Raw genomic sequence first — 14,421 nt, forward strand, 5'->3', positions numbered from 1 at the left:
AAATATATATATTGTGAGAGAATAGCATTTCTTTTTAAATTTCATATCTCCTTAACATCTGTCTTAATGGAAGAAAGCTAGATTCTCATGTCTGCTTCCTCAGACATATTGTATGGGGACATCACAAATGTTTCAGGACATTTATAAAGCAGAACCCAGAAAACTTAGCCATATTCTGCGAATTTACATAAATGTATCCTTCAGTATCCCAGATGGAATTTGAGGAGGCCCATAAGGATAAACAAAAGCATGTGATATAAATCATGAGCCATATCATAAAGCAGAGAGCATTAAATCCCAGTGCTTTCATTATTCCAGAAATTTATTATTAAAAAGTTACCAATTAAAATCTTCAGAACCAGTATAACATGGTACTTAAGAACATGGATTTTACCTTAGAATGCAACTGGGTTCAAATCCTACTATTTATCACTGTGTGATTCAAATAAGTAACTTGGAATCCCTTAGCTTTGTTTCTCTCTTTGGGATAACACATGATAATTTCCGCCTCAAAACATTACTGTGAAAATCAAACAAGATCACACAAGTGAAGTATTTAGCACAATGCCTGGGATAGAGCAGACTTCAATGAATGTTAATGATTAGTAAGGGGAGGAGGAGGGAACTTTCCTATAAGGATACTTCTTTCATTCTTAAGCCTTCAGAACACATTATAACCCTGCGGAACCATGATCACTCTTCTTTTTTTTTTTTTTTTAAGATTTTATTTATTTATTTGACAGACAGAGATCACAAGTAGGCAGAGAGGCCGGCAGAGAAAGAGGTGGAGGCAGGCTTCCTGCGGAGCAGAGAGCCCGATGCGGGGCTCGATCCCAGGACCCTGGGATCACGACCTGAGATGAAGGCAGAGGCTTAACCCACTGAGCCACCCAGGTGCCCCCATGATCACTCTTCTAAAGAAATTCAGTCCAAACACACAAAGAAAATATAAACACGCGTGGTGTCCCATTGTTCACTTACGTCTTTCAAAAGCCATCGAAGATATTTCTATTAATAAGCACCCGACTAAACTTCTCACAGCTCTTATTTTTCCTAACCAGAATTTTGCACTTCCAACCCTTGTATACCTGTAATATTGGATTATCCAGCCACCATTTTAACATAGCTCTGTTATTCACCCAGCCTCTGACTCCCTCACCATTATTTCTGACCCACTATCTTTTCTCTTCCTCTAGGTTCTTTCTCTCAATCTCCAACCTCTTATATCCGCTCCTTTCCTGCCCTTGTTCTGCTTTGGCTTCCAAACTCCAGGAACCAACCTGGCCAAGACAGAGTTCTGGGGAAAGGGGGCATGAGGACAGGGTGAAGAGGAGAGGCAAACAGGGAGTGGGATTTGACTGAACGGGAAAGAAACAATGGGTCTGTGCACATTCCTAGGCTCATCATTTTAAATGTTTTAACTTCTTTCCACAAATACCTGTTGCTTGGCCCCTGTGAGCCTGTCGCTCTTTTAGAGGCTGAAATGAAACAGGCAGTCCCATCACTCAAGGAACTGAGTGTAGTAGGAGATAAACCAGAAATGTGAGAACCCAGTGAGCCCTCTGTCGTATACGTAAGTGCTATTCTGAGTTTTTTGTTTGCTTACTTTATTTAAGATTCCTGGATCAAAGAAAACTTCATAGACACTAATATTTTCACTTTTCCTTTTATTTGGTATCCCCCCAAATTTTTACACCTTAAGGCAATACACTACATAAGATTTCGAGTGATAAAAGAGATATGCCTTCCTGTCATAAAGTGGGAGAAGGCTGATTGTGAACAGGGAATTGGAGGGGAACTGATGTGATCTTGGGATACGAGGCTAATTCCAATAGGAATGTGTGAGTTAAAGATCCTAGAATCAGGTGGGTTTTATTTTATATCTTAAACGTGGGGATAGCAGAGGAGACTGATGAATGCATAGCAGATTGGCAAAAGCCACTGGAGCACACTCGGTGAAGAATATTTGGCCCAAACACAGAGTAAATTATCCCTTCCCATTGCTACTTTAAATGAGACAGGGTATTATTTTTTGGAATAATAATAATTTTGAAATAATTTCTTAGATATTTTTTCATATTGTGTCAGTCATGTCTCCCGTAAGCTCCTGTTCATCCAACTGATGGCATCTCACATGTCAAAGGAAACTGGCAATCTACAATAAAGAAGTCAGGGAAACTAGCAATCTTCTTCTTTTTTTATTTAATTTCAATTTTTTAAATTTAAATTCAATTAGCCAACTTATAGTACATCATTAGGGAAACTGGCAATCTAAAATAAAGGAGTCATTGCTCCGTGTCAAGTTTCCAACTAGACTTTTTTCCAAGACTATAGCCTTGAAAGTCAGATTTTGTTGGGGAAAAAAAGCAGGTCTTCTAAATTCCAGTTGCTTTAGCCCTACAGATTTAAACCAAAGCTGGGAGGTTAGAGCACTGGGCAACACAGAGGTGGCAAGGTCTGACTTCAGACCAAAGTCTGGGCCCCCTGTTGGCAGGGACCTCAGTGGGCACTACGGGGAGGAGCACCTGCTTGCGGCCTCTCCCTGTGGCCTGTGTTCCTTTGCCACAACAACAAAAGGAAATAAAATTTGACCAAACTGGACAGTAAAAGAGATGGAGAGGGTAAAACACTCTTCAATGCTCCCTGCATCCTCAAGAAGAAACCCAATCTGAGTGCCACACGGCACCCCACACCCCGGGGCCTCCAAGACCCTTTGCAGACAGGTGAAGAGAGGCTCTGCCCCTCTAAGCTTCAGTTTCTTCACCTTGCAAGTGTGGAAAAGACTGTCACCTAAGTCATAGGATCATCATAAAGATGACATCAGGTAACTCAGGTAAAGGGCTGAAAACGGCGCCAGGTTGGTGGCTCAACACTCAACACATGTCAGCTGGCATTACAAACAGCATTACTGTCCTGGTTCTTTCTACAGACGTCAAGTTATGGTGTCGAATCAGCCTCCCTTAGGAAGGAGAGACACTGCGTTTGCACTTGGGAGGGAAAGTAGCGCAGTAGAGGGCACTTTCCATTTCTTCATTCAACTGAATATTAATTGAGCATCTACTAGTGCAGGCCCCTGACCAGAGTGTAATCTTGGGGACCACAAGGAACCAGCTGGATCCTGACAAAACCCATCTGCCTCTCACAGAAGGATGCTCCGATGCCTACAGGTGGTAGGGTGGGCTGCTTGCTTGCCCCCTGCTTCAGCGCCTAGTACCTACTTGGGTGTGATCTACCCAGAGTGCTCAAGAGCCTCATCTTCCCCCCGCAACCCTCTCCCACCTAGGAATGCTTAGTGAAGCAGAAGTAAAAAGGAAGAAATTTTCTATGAACATTTTGTTGCTGTGGAGTTGCATTCAGAGAAGATCGTGAGTCAGGATCTTCTCTGAAGATATTGCAGGATATTGAAGAAAGGAGTCAAGAAAGATATTGCAGGATATTGAAGAAAGAAGTAAAACAAATTTTAAGCCTTTTTGAAAGTAGAGTTTCCTTTATAAGCAAGGAGAATTTAACACAGAAATCATCTAAGATTGGTTCTAAAATTATTTGGAAGCAGAAATTTTAACCTACATAGCTACATGAGTGCCTTGATACACCTTCTACTAATTCGCCCATTGTATAATTCTTAAGTTCATGTGGTTGAACAGCTGCAGGAACTCTTACTACTGTCACAGGGATGCTACAGTAAATGAGACTCTACCCCCCCCGCCGCCCCACTAGAGCTTCTGATCTTACAGTGGGGGACTTATGCGTTCAAGGTTGTACACTGGAGTGGAAGGCAAAGAGGGGCTGGGTCAGGAAGACTTACAAGAAGTGACATTTAAGCTGAGACCTTAAAATAGAAAGATATCTGTAAGATTTATCTCTCCTCATTTTAAAAATGAAATCAGTGTTGTGTCTTACCCAAGATCCCTTGGTTAGTGTCTTTATGCTCAATTTATTTTGCCTTTGAATTTAATTTTTTTATAGAAACATGTATCCTGCCAAGTGACAAACACATAAGTTGAATTCATTTATATTCTATCCCCTCCCACCCCCTGCCACTGTTCCTCCTGTATCCCATCCTTAACTTCCCACCCCCACACTGCTTGTCACCTCTTGCTTTCCCAACTGTGTAGGTTCTGGCTGTGCTCATGTCCATATACCTATTTGCCCAGATAGACCTAGGCAGATACACTTTAAATACTTTTGTTTTTCACTCCAAACTATTTATTTGTTCCTCTTAGAATTTATTTCTTTCCCCACTAAATATATGCATAATATGCTGGACAGTTATTACCAAATTTATTCTATTGAGTTTCTCTATACATGGATTATCGGTATCTCCTTTTTTTTTTCCTTTTATTTTATTTCTCTTCAGTGTCCCAGAATTTATTGTTTATGCACCACACCCAGTGCTCCATGCAATACATGCCCTCCATAATACCCAACACCAGGCTCACCCAACCCCCCACCCCTCTCCCCTCCAAAACCCTCAATTTGTTTCTCAGAGTCCACAGTCTTTCATGGTTTGTCTGCCCCTCCAATTTCCCCCAACTCACTTCTCCTCTCTATTTCCCAATGTCCTCCATGTTATTCCTTATGCTTCACAAGTAAGTGAAACCATATGATAAATCATTCTCTCTAATTGACTTATTTCACTCAGCATAATCTCTTCCAGTCCCATCCATGTTGATACAAAAGTTGGGTATTCATCCTTTCTGATGGATCCATCCATTGTATATATGGACCATATATTCTTTATTCATTCGTCCATTGAAGGGCATCGTGGTTCTTTCCACAGTTTGGTGACTGTGGCCATTGCTGCTATCAACATTGGGGGTACAGATGCCCTTCTTTTCACTCCATCAGTATCTTTGGGGTAAATACCCAGTAGTGTAATTGCAGGGTCATAGGGAAGCTCTATTTTTAATTTCTTAAGCAATCTCCACACTGTTTTCCATTGGTATCTTCATGATCATTGGGAACAATAATTTCCAAAATGATTTGTAAACAGATTTTATTGGTTATTTTTCACTGTGACTTGTGGGGCAAAATAGAAAGTTGGTGTTTGCTGCACATAAAGGTAGCTTTTCCCATCATCAAGTATGTGCATGATAAGGGGCTAAATATGAATCGCTTTTACTTCCCACTGTCATGGACCGCGGGACATCACGTAAGCACACCAGCCCACCTTGTGTGGGCTGCTGACTGGGATGAGGGAAAAGAAGCAAGAGAGGAAGAGAGTGAGAATGGAACGGAGGTAGCACCACACTTATCCACGTGGCCTGACAGAATCTCTGCTGCCCAGCTTGACTCTCTGTGCAACGTGTGCCCCAGCGTGACTGATTTACTAATGTCATCGTTTCAAAATAAGCGTTTGCATGTACTTCTTCTAGATACAACTAATTTTTAAATTGAGAATATCGGCCTTCAAAATAATTAACCAGGGACTTTCTCCCTGAAAAGTATTCAGTATCATTAGCTTTTAGAACAAGATAGGCCAACATCTCATCCCAAATGGATTTTGTAGGGTCTCAGGTACCTTGTTAACACTTCTGGGTACTATTTCTGTTTAATTAACCCCAAGTTCTGGGGCGTATGGGTGGTTCAGTCAGTTAAGAATCTGCCTTCAGCTCGGGTCATGATCCGTGACGCAGGGTCCTGGGATTAAGACCATGTCAGGCTCCCTGCTCAGCAGGGAGTCTGCTTCTTCTTCCTCTGCTTCTCCCCCAACTCATATGCTCTCTCTCTTTCTCAAATAAATAAATAAAATATCCTTAAAAGTGTTTTTTAAAAAAATTAACCCCCAGGTCAAGAGCTTCAAACAAGCATTTTATTATGCTACTGGATTCTCTGGGTCAGTAATTTAGACAAGGCACCATGGGAATGGCATTTCTCTGTTCTTTGAAGGCTTGGTTCCCAGCTGGAGGATTCAAAGACTGGGCTGAATCCAAAGCTGAGGGCTGAGGTCAGCTGGAGTCATGTTTATTCACATATCTGGTGGGGCCTCGGCAGGGGCCGTCGGTAGGAACGTCTACAGGTGGCCCCTACCTGTGGCTTGGGTTTCCTCACTGTATGGAGCCTCAGGGTGTGCACTGCTACCTGGTAGGCCAGGCTTCCAACCTGAGAGTGTCCTGGCCAGCAAGGCAGAGCTGTGTGTGCTGTCTTTTTATTACTGAGCCTCAGATATCTCAGTGTCATTTGAACCACGTTCTACAAGTTACAAGCAAATCACAAGCTTACCCAGAGCCAAGAAAGGGAGAATAAGACTCCTTCCCCTGAAGAGGTGAGAGAAAGGTTCTAGAAGAGCTTCCAGGACAGGAAGTCATGGTACAGCTGTGCAGCTGCTTCACCCCTGCCTAGCCCCGGACACCTGCATCCACTGCAGCATCCACACCCAGAGGAAAATCAGGTGGCCATAGGAGTGTCTGCTTAGGGCCAGGGTGCATGCAGCTGCCTGTGGGCCTAGATCTTTGGAGAATGCAGTTTGCTCTGTAGATTCAAAGACCAACTAACAATAAGGGGGGAGAGCATTTGAATTATTATTCATCATGACATGTAACAATTCTAGTTGATCGATTTAGCTTTTCACTTTTCAGTTGGTTGGTTGGCATCCCAAAGATCTAGTAGACATCCCTTTTTCCTCTCATAAAATATATTTTTTTGATTAAAAAGCAGTTGTAAGCTGAATATTGACAAGGAACAATGTAATAAGAAGTAGATATTCCTAAATGATACTTCAGAATAGCTTGACTAAGAAAATAATGTGGATATACAAACAGAAAATTGTATTTTAGGATTTTTGTGTCTTTTTTAATGGAAGAGAGATTTAGGTTGAGAGTCTGTAAACAGGGCAGCTCTTAGAGGTTCTACGATAGTGAGGGACATCTGAAGTCACTTCACTTCTTCAGCCATAGCTGGAAGATTTCAGACTAGAAGAAACCATTAGATTTCTCAAGGCTTAGACATGCGTGTAAACACAGCTATGAGACATACGCATCAGAATACTGCAGTAGTAAAATGGTAAATAGGTTCCCCAAAATATTAAAATAGTGTATGTCCTCTGAGAGGAAACATGGCCATGTGTGATTACCAACCTTGCTAACTTTTGTAATCTTTTGCTTTTCAGGTATCATTTGGCAATATAACCCTGAATATTTAAGCTCCCACTTTGGTGTTTTCCATAATTATATAACCTTTAAAGCCATAGTTCAAAAGGAAATTGAAAGATTTATTCTACACTTCAAACCCTAACATATTAGTAAATACCTCGGGACCAAAAATGAGCTTATATCATACCCTAGTAAAATGTCCTTAAAAGTGTTTTACAACTCCAAATCCTAAATATATGTTTCTTCACGAAGAGATATTTAGCTAATGGAATTATAACTCCTTTCCTAAGCTTATGTATTGTGCTTGCTAAGTGAGCTTTCTTAGAAATCCATGCAGCATTTACAGGGCTTTTAACTCCAAAAAGTCAAACCCCGGCTGGACCCACTAATACCAAGCACATATTATTTTCATGCACTTCCATTTGCGTGTGCAAATACCCATATTTGCTCATGGAAATTGCACAGGCAAGCAGATGATAATTTAGAAAAAGGACAGTCCTATTCAGCATACACCAATGCATGAAGAAACACATGCTTGCAGTGTATGGAGACTGCCCAATCCTCGGGCAGTTCACACAGAAAAAAATTAATATTTTTGTATGCACGGCAAGAGAACTGACAAATAATGAGGATGCGCTTGAAGGAGACTGCTAGAAGTTAGCATTATTTCACAGTAATTTTTTTCTCGCTTTGCTTATATAATCCACTATCATTTTTCAGCTTGGGGAAAAAAAAAAAGATGAGGCTGAGAACAAGAATTAACTGGTCTATTTCCTGGTTTTTAATTTCCAGTGTCCACTTTCACAGTTATTTTTGCTGTTTCTGCCTCCTCTAAATACATGTATATTATTAACTCTCTTTTTTTGTTCAATTGAAATATATTTGGTAATGTGAAAATCAGCCACTTTTGCTTTCCCTACCTTAATTACCCTTTGTTAATTCTGCTGGCTTCCCCCTCCCCCATTTTTCATAATCATTTTCTTTATCAAAATGGCGGCCCATTTTCTCATTGTAGCCTCATTATCCTATCTCCTTAAAGAGTAGGCTGAATGGAAAGGGCTTTGGGGATTAAAAAAGGAGGATAGCAATTGTTACTGTATGCTGCCTTTGTGAGAATGAATTTCTTCAAGAGCCACAGTTGTAGCGAGTATAGTCAATCTAGATTCATGATCCAAGTGTCAGTGCTTTTTCCCTCCAATGGTTCAGACCTCTGCCAAGTCCCTCTCCTCCTCGTATTTCAGGGTGTCACCAGTTGGTTCGCAAGTAAGTATGGTTACCGACCATGCAGTACATTGTGGCTTGACCACCATACTACTGCCTCGATGGTGTCCACCCTTCCATTGCCAGGCCTGGTGCCCACCAGATACTGCCACTCTCTGGGCACTGCTGTCCCTACACACCCAGAGTCTCCTACCACTATTAGCACAGCTGATCCCATGAGGATCCAATGTTGTTGACTGTTAGCTTTTGAAGTGGATAAGAATGTTTCTCTCTCCTTGTGTATCACCTTATGTCAAATGGCTGTGTCTCAAACAGCATGTTTGTGCGCCAGGAGTCTTCACGTGGCCAAACAGCTCTTTTGGTTTGAACTTACAGATCCTGCTCACAGGTCACTAGATGCCTCAGACATGAGTCTAGTTGGGGGAGGGGGAAGAATGTGCTGGGCTGATAGACACTGCCACCTGAGAAAGCCCAAGAATCTGCCTTCCCCTCAGAAGTCTGAGGTTATATTATTGAATCAAGCACCTTGGATGGGTTGTCCAGGAGTCCCTCCCACAAAGAGACTTTGGGTGTGTCACCCCACCAATCCACCTGACAGGTTCACACATCTTTGGATCTCAGCAATCAACTCAACTTGGCCAAGACCACTGCCACATTTCACATTCATTTCTATCTGTTCTTCTGTCTGAAATGATTATTTAGCTCATTGGTTCTCAGAAATGTGGGGTCAATATTAGCATCAAAATTCTTAACAGAATTTTGTCACTCAATGGGTCATTAAGGATCATTTTTTAGTCAAAAGGAAAAGAATAAGGACAAAAAAAGTGGGAGAGGCAGAGAAAGAGAAAGAAACTGCTGGTCAAAAGAAGTGACTCTACAACAGGACTGGTAGAGCCAGTGTCACACATGACCCCACTGGTAAAGGTTACTGCCCAGATCTATGAGTCACTTCCAAAGAAGGGGCAAAAAGATAATCCATCTAAACATCAGACTCTTAGGTTGGAAAGGACTTAGATTACCCTGTTGTTAAAAAGCCATTTCATAATCTGAGTAATTGTTTTTAATCTGATTAGGTAACACTAAGGGGACATTGCTTATTTAGAAGGAAATGGACACAAGAAGGAGGAACATATTCAAAAAGTTTGATAAAGGGAGTAAGAAAAAAATGGAGGGAAAGAGAAAGAGCAGCATTCCCCTAAAGAAATGTGTAGATCAAAGAATAGTAGTAAAAAAAATGTCATAGTTGTGATTTGTCATCAAAGTACAAAAACTGTACCATGGATTGGGCAACATTAGACTGACCAGGCTCTCCCCAATCATAAGGAAGAATGGAAATAAAAGGTGAAGTCATATGCTGTATTTCTGAAACCAACCTAAGTTGCATCATACAAAGTTTTAGTTTCTTCATAGAGGTAACCCACAGGAGTGGAAAAAAATCAGGAATTTTTATTGTGAGAACAACTATAAATCCTAACTCATTAATATCGTAATGAACCATTTCTAAGTGGTGGCAATTTCTTTTTGTCTACCTTCCAAAATGAGATTTATAAAAACAGGGAAGAAATTGAAAATCATCTCTTTAAATTGTTTTTTGCTATTTTTAATTTAAAGAATAATTTCATTTAATAGTTAACTATTTTAAACTACTATATGGATACATAACTGGAGATCAACCATTTCAAATTTCTACTAATGGAAACCATGGTTATTGTCATAGTTGAGAATAATTTATTATAACTCTGATGAACTCTGTAGGTGTGTGTGTTGTGCATATTTTGATAAAGTCTACATCTTATCTCTAATATTTAGACGAGGTAAAACAAGAAACCCACGACTAATGAATATCCACAGGCACCTGGAAAGCTTATTTCATATATAAGAATTTTTTTAAAGATTTTATTTATTTATTTATTTATTTATTTATTTATTTATTTGATGGAGAGAGAGAGAGAGATCACAAGTAGGCAGAGCAGCAGGCAGAGGGAGAGGGAGAAGCAGGCTCTCCACCCGAGCAGGGTTCGATCTCAGGACCCTGGGATCATGACCTGAACCGAAAGCAGCCACTGAAGCGACTGAGCCACCAGGCACCCCCAGAATGTTTTCTAACTAGACATTCTTTGCTCTTCACAGCTGCCAATAGGCGGACTCTATCATCCATCAAGCCCATGATAATATAGCATTTTAAATACTTATTATAAGTTTTACATCTTCACATACAGTCTACCTGGGCAAGTGTAAATCACTCCTGATAAGAAAATATTAAAAACTGAAACGTTTAACCGTGCCAGATCATTTTCATCCTTTGAAAGGACAAACAGGGAACCGCTATTTTGAAACTTCCCACTATTCACAACTCCGTGTGGCTCTTCACATGTCAGATTTATCTTGCTCATTCTTCATTAATTAAAAACATTAAAAAACAATCTCTTGTCAAACAGGTTCCGTAGTTAACAGGCTACCATATAGCCGCTTAATGTCTAATTACTGTGTGTGAGTAACCCCGGCCTACGTCCTGCTAGTAAACATATAAAAATTTAACAGGGTAATTTGTTCGTATTACAATATAATCTTGATTCCAATTCAGCTGAAGCATGTCCAGCATGGGTCAGAGGTTAATGAGAGTGGAGGCGCGCACCAGGACTGAGGCACGCTTCAGTGAAGCTGTGGGATCCCAGGTCAGGACCAGGTGCCCTTCAGCAGCTTATCTTTCCTACCTGTTTAGTGGGTTGCAGAGAAGCACCATCTTTATTCATTAGAAAACTGATTATGGAGCTGCCTGGGTGGCTCAGTGGGTTAAGCCTCTGCCTTCAGCTCAGGTCATAATCTCAGGGTCCTGGGATTGAGTCCTGCATCGGGCTCTCTGCTAGGCAGGGAACCTGCTTCCTCCTCCCTCTCTCTCTCTCTCTCTCTGCTTGCCTCTCTGCCTACTTGTGATCTCTCTCTGTCAAATAAATAAAATCTTAAAAAAAAAACTGATTATGATAAGGACCTGTCCCATTTTTAGTTTGCCTTCTAAAAGCCCATAAGCCACTAAATTTTCTATATTTCAACCAAGCTGCTTGCCTTGCATTCACCAGAGTTGCCAATAGACTGACTGTCTTCCTTAATAGAGCACTGAGGGGTGGCAGTTGCTAACTTAATGTTGAATGCAAATGAATGAAAGTGTTCTGCTTCAAGGCCAAACCACATATTCATGAAATGTAGTCCAGGTTCACTCCTCAAAACGCCCATCTCTTTCTTCCCCTGAGTGACTTTTGGGGGCGGAGTGAGGGGATCTGGGTCATGTGCTAATACTGACTCTGAAAATAACATTATTATTACCTTTATTATTTTTCCAAACAGCTTTCTAAAGCAATTTCTTCTCATATTTTTTCCAAAAGCCCCCTTTCAACACCCCTTGGCTGAGCTGTCATTTCTCTCAGTACCACCTGAACCAGAAGACCAACCATGGTGCTATTTCCTCTCAGATCCTAAAGAAATTCTTCTTTAAAAAGAACATGTCCTACCTTCTCATGTATCCCCATTGTTTCATGTGTGTAATAATTTCATGTTCAAAATAACAGTTACTGAGACTCTCTTTGAACAGGGAAATATTTAAAAATACAATTAGATCATTTTATTAATCCACTCAGCGGTCTCTGATCCTTTTCTTGTAATATTAGAAAAATCACATGAAAAACATTTTAAAATTATAAAACATCACATTTAATCTTCTTGACTCATCTGTAAGTGTCATCAATCAGAATATTTAATTTTCAATTATTTTTAAATATTTTATCATGTAATTTGGGTTTTCTCTCTTTGAAAGTGAACGTGAAAATAACACACCTTTTTTTTCTCCCCAAGAATTTTCCAGCAATCATTACAATCTGACTAGTAAGGGTTCCCTTCTCCCCATAACATCATTTGCCTTACAGTTACCTGATATTCTACTTAATCAGCTTAATATCTATTTATAGTCAAAAACATCATACCTAGTTTGCCAGTCACATAAAAAGAATCATTGTGGGAAGCCTGGGTGGCTCAGTTGGTTGGGCGGCTGCCTTCGGCTCAGGTCATGATCCCAGCGTCCTGGGATCGAGTCCCACATCGGGCTCCTTGCTCAGCAGGGAGCCTGCTTCTCCCTCTGCCTCTGCCTACCACTCTGTCTGCCTGTGCTCATGCTCGCTCCCTCTCTCTCTCTCTCTAACAAATAAATAAATAAAATCTTTAAAAAAAGAAAAAAAATAAAAAGAATCATTGTTACCACATCCTTCTTTGCATAATCTATGCTAAATTTTTTTGAGAGTAAGAAAAATAAAAGATGAAACAATTCTGTGTCCATAAGCACTAGGAAACTTCTCCTTTTCCCCACCCACCCTTCAAGAGGTACCCAGACTTGGCCTGCAAACTCATCACACACCCTCTGAAGCTCATTCTTGAACCATAGATTTAAAATTCCTGCTTTAATTCAGAGGCTGATAAAACACAAGACAAGGATACAAAACTTGTGTCAAGTGAACTATGACATAGGGATTTCTAGAAACTTCTGTTCCTTGACTAAATTGCCTCTTTCAACAAAAACTTATTGAGCTACTTACTAGAGACCAGGTGCAGGTGATACAATAGTGAACAAAAAATCCACTGTTCTCCAGGAGTTTATACTCTAGACATAAAAGACAGGGAATGAGACATCTGAGGCAGAGATACTTAAAGAAAAAGGAAAAACATGGGGTGCCTAGGAGGCCTAAGTCAGTTAAGTGTCAGACTCTTGGTTTTGGCTCAAGTCATGATCTTATGGATTGTGGGATCAAGCACCAAGTTGGGCTCTGTGCTCAGTGATGAGTGCTTCAAGATTCTCTCCCTCTGTCCCACTCCCCACTCTCTCTCTGACTCTCTCTAAAGTAAATACATCTTAAAAAAAAAATAAGAAAAACACACTAAGAAGCACAAGAGGCACATCTGGCAAAGAAACAGACTGAGAAATTTGACTGGGCCAAATCATGGTGCCCTTCCTGATCTGTCTGGGACCACAGTCATTGTGAGGTGACTGGCAGCCATGGTGAAGAAGAAGAGGGAATTGGGAACAGAGGTCACCAAGGGAAAAAGAGCTCTAGAAAAGGTTTTTGTGGTGGTGATGGTGGTGGTGGTTTGATTTGATTTTAGTGGAGTGATATTTGACATTTGACACTGTGTATGTTTTTTTGTTTGTTTGTTTTTGTTTTTTAAAGATTTTATTTATTTATTTGACAAACAGAGATCACAAGTAGGCAGAGAGGCAGGCAGAGAGAGAGAGGGGAGGAAGCAGGCTCCCCGCTGAGCAGAGAGCCCAATGCGGGGCTCGATCCCAGGACCCCGGGACCATGACCTGAGCCGAAGGCAGAGGCCTTAACCCACTGAGCCACCCAGGCGCCCCGACACTGTGTATGTTTAAGATGATCCACATATTAAGTTAATATACCTGCGCAGCAATATGATCAACACAGTAGTGTTAGCTAGCACCTCTGTCACTTCACATGATTACCATTTCTTCTAGCGTCGGAAACACTTAAAATCTAGTCCCTTAGCAAGTTTAACATTTATAATACAGTTCTATTGAAGGGTTGGGTTTTCTTTTAAGTATTCAGTGAGGTTTTCCTCAGTGAACTTCAAAATATCCCCCTGTCTGAGTAACAGGAATAGAATCCAGGCTTAGTTTTCTTTACCCTTCCATGGATCTTCACCTGACCTGTGAATTGCTTTACTGAGATTAGTTCTCTCATTGAAGCTGTTCTACAATCACTAAATAAATGGCATATTTTCTTTTCTTTTTCATCTGATATTTTCCAAGAGCAAAAGCTAAGCTACAAACTTGATTTTTGACCTGAGAAAATGCAGAGAACTCTTTTCTTTAAAAAGTTATCTTGCTTGGCAGAAGCATATATCTAAGCTCTGGCAAGTCTACTTAAACCTGCTATTTGGAGATTCATAAAACTTGAATAAGTCAAATTTGTTCTGTGGGTGTTTTATCCCTCAATCAACCTTCAAGACTGTCTTATTTCTTCTCCTCTTTTAATCTGTTTAAGGGGTTGAAAAGAAATACATGTTAAATGTACCATTTAGATACTTTCCCTCTCTTTTCCAAGCTCAT

This window comes from Lutra lutra, chromosome 3 (assembly GCF_902655055.1).
Source record: "Lutra lutra chromosome 3, mLutLut1.2, whole genome shotgun sequence".
Lineage (NCBI taxonomy): Eukaryota > Metazoa > Chordata > Mammalia > Carnivora > Mustelidae > Lutra > Lutra lutra.